Here is a 3,463-nt window from a genome sequence, read left to right as displayed (position 1 = left end):
CCAGGAGTAGGGAGGTGAGAACAGGATTGATGATTTGTTGGAGAGAGGAATATAAGGCAGGAGGAGACAGGATCAGTGCAATGTGAGGTTTGGTGGAGATAATTGCAGTCTGAGAATTCCTTGAGGCAGTATTGTCCATTTTGACTGAGATAGATGTAAGAGGTAGGGGTTGGCCTCTTTGTTTTTCTAATCTTAACAGACAAGCTTTGTTTGTTAGATTACAACAAAAGATCACTACACATACCTTACTTATTTTCTGCATCTGGTCTTGGCATTCACCTAGGTGTAGGTGGGGACAGTGCATGTTGGGGGTGTGGTCTAAGCACCTTAGTTAGCATCAGACACAGAAGACAAACATGTTTTAGAGTTACTAAAATGATAAGACCACCATCTACTGGTGACAGCAGTACAATGCAGGATGAACTCAGAGGTTGGTTATTAGCATGCACTGACCACTAACATATTGAGACACATATTTGGGGTGGGGGATTGGAGGCATGGTTTCTCTGTGGCTTTGGAGGCTATCTTGGAACCATATATTGTAGACCAGGGTGGTCTCAAACTCACAGAGTTCTGCATGCCTCTGCCTCCTGAGTGCTGGTATTAAAGGCATGCACTACAACTGCACTAGCAATTTTGTCTTTCTTTTTATCTGTTTTCTGTTTTGGTTTTTTAAGACAGGGTTTCTCTGTATATATTTGGGGCCTATCCTGGAACTCGTTCTGGAAAACAGACTTGCTTTCAACTCACAATAATCATCCTGCATGTCCCTCCCCTGTGGTGGTATTAAATGCATGAGTCTTCTTTTCAGAATCCCAGTTCCAGAAATGTCTCTCCTCAAGTCATAATTGCCATATTTTGTTTTGGCTTATTAGGTTTCTGTTAGAGATGGGACACAGGCATCATATTTAGTTTGTTTTTGTTGGTGTAAATTGAACCTCAAGATTTTCATTGTTCAATTGAGGTGAGGTTACATAATTCTATCTGTGTGGGACAGATACTGGGATACAGCAGTCCTCTTATATTCAGTTCTGCTCTAATCAGGCAGCAAGCATGTTGATAGGCTGTGTGGAAGCGAGCTCAGGCATCCTGGAACTGAACTGTGTGGAAGATAATGTGAGACAGCAGGACAGAGTGGTGCATTGTGGAAGGACCACTCACCTGTAAAGATATGTTTGGGAGGTGTTTAGACTTTAGATGGTTGAAGAGAAAGACTGCATGAGTGGAAGAAGCTATAGAATTCTCAGTAATTGGATTTTGGGATACCAAGTGAGTGAGGAGTGTGAAGTTCCACTGTGAAGATAAAGAGTTAAGTGTCACAGACAAATGTTCAGATATAACAACCAGGCCTGCAATGTGGAGAATTTCTGGTGCAGACCTGGGTGCTGAGGAAAAGGACAGATACTCACTGGCACTCAACAACCACAGACAATCACAAGATCCAGGTCAGGAGTCATGGGAAAGTCATCAGTCAACAGCACAGTGACAGGTTAACCTGTCCTGGGATATAAGAGTTATGGGTACAGGGATTCAAATAGTTTCTCTGCTGTTTATAATGAATCTGGCTCTGAATTTCTGCTGGGGATGCCTTACCAGTATGATCAAATTTCATATTATATGTACTGGACTATTCTTCCTCTTTTATTGATACTGCATTGCAAAATATTCTTATAGAATACATCTAGCAGAATATTTGAATTTATGTCTTGATATTTGCAAACAGTTCTCTTTGATACAATAGAAAGGACAAAGGTCTTCAAGTATAGAGTCATCCATGCAGACTTCCATGTTAAATCACTGCCTTATTCAAACAGAGGTACATAAATGTACGGACATGGCATTCCCAACCAGGTAATGGAATCACATCCAAAATTAGCATTTTTGGAGTTCCATGTGCATAGTTGTAAACACCAATATTTCAAATTGAAATTTTTACCCAGCATTAATTTTTCAACTGAGAAATATGCACTGTCAAGTAAATATAGCATTCTAAATAGTGTTTTGACAGATTTGTGGAAAACAACTTTTATCCCACCATTGGTGAGGCAAAGACAGCTGGATCTCAGTGAGATACAGGCTACCAATCGGCATACTGATTTCTAAACAACCTGTACTGATTCCTACATCAACCTGGGCTACGTGGTGAGAATATTTCTCTGAAAAAAAGAAAAAGAAATTTTTTTGTGCTGAGTCCTTAATGTTGCACTCTTGAGCCTGTTTCATGGTACCAGGCCACACTATTTTCCCAGTTACAAAAGTAATTACAAACCAGGTGAGTGTTGACACATGTCAGTAATCCAATTTTTCAATATTATCCTGATATCTGATTCCAGGTTTATTAACACAATTAGAATTCTGGAGATCAAGAGGTCTGATTCTGAGACCACCATGGCCATATAAAATGGATATGTCATTGGATGACATCATTAAGCTGAACCGGAGACAGCAAGGCAGTTGCGGCAAAGGCCAGGGCTGCAGAAGGGCAGGCTACCAGGGCAGCTGCGGTGGTGCCATGCAGGCCCCTGTGTGGGGGAATCAATGTTGCAAGTCTTTGAGGAACTGGCCTACCATGTCTCACGGCTCTGCAGGAGGAGGCAGGAACGGGCTGGCTCCCTACAGCAGGCATAAACAACTTTCCAACAAGAGGCAGCATGACCTGTTCCACAGCAACTTCTGTGGTGCAGCCAGCATGGAGATGGGCAGAAAGCTGTTGGTGTCAAACCTTGACTGCGGGGTGTCAGATACAGATATTCAGGAACTCTTCTCAGAGTTTGGAGCACTGAAGACAGCAGCTGTGCACTAAGATTGCTCTGCACGAAGTTTTGGGACAGCACATGTGCACTTTGAACAGAAGGCAGATGCCCTGAAGGCTATGAAACAGTACAATGGTGTCCCTTTAGATGGCCGCCCCATGAACATTCAGCTTGTCACATCACAGACTGACTCACAAAGAAAACCTGCACAGAGAATGAACAGAGGTGGCATGAGGAGAAACCATGACTCAGGATGTTTTGCTGGTGGCCTCATCTGGGGAGGGACCCATGGAGGCAGCATTGGAAGAGGTAGAGGTATGAGCAGGAACTCAAAGCAGCATCTTTCTGCCGAGCAGTTGGATGCACAGCTGGATGAGTACAATGCACAGATGGACGCCAGTTAAACAGCCGGGCAAAACCAAAGAAGTGACAGGTCCCAGAAGCTTCGTCCGTAATTCCTAGAGGGAGGGTTGGCAACTGCACTGTGCAGACAATGGTGAATATCTTTTTTGTTTCTCTCTCTCTCTATTTTCACTGTTTTAAAATTGGACCTAAAAACTCATGTAAAGGCTTTTTCTTTCTCTTGTTCTAATTCAGAAACAGACTTATTTTGTACCGAGTTTTTTGGCGATCAGTTTTACTGGTTACTGTTGTGGAGAAGGTTGCATTTTCACCTTTGCTATAATGAACAAGAATTGTGTGTAGGAAAA

The 3,463-nt window shown here is 42.6% G+C and overlaps 1 pseudogene; it reads left to right on the top strand.

Annotated features, from left to right (window-relative positions):
- Positions 1-2,401: 2,401 nt before the first annotated feature.
- Positions 2,402-3,157, top strand: LOC121138009 (annotated as a pseudogene).
- Positions 3,158-3,463: the final 306 nt, after the last annotated feature.

This window comes from Mesocricetus auratus, unplaced genomic scaffold, assembly GCF_017639785.1.
Source record: "Mesocricetus auratus isolate SY011 unplaced genomic scaffold, BCM_Maur_2.0 contig_12735_pilon_obj, whole genome shotgun sequence".
Lineage (NCBI taxonomy): Eukaryota > Metazoa > Chordata > Mammalia > Rodentia > Cricetidae > Mesocricetus > Mesocricetus auratus.
Note: the sequence above shows the minus strand (reverse complement) of the source record. Positions and strands in the feature narration are given on the sequence as shown.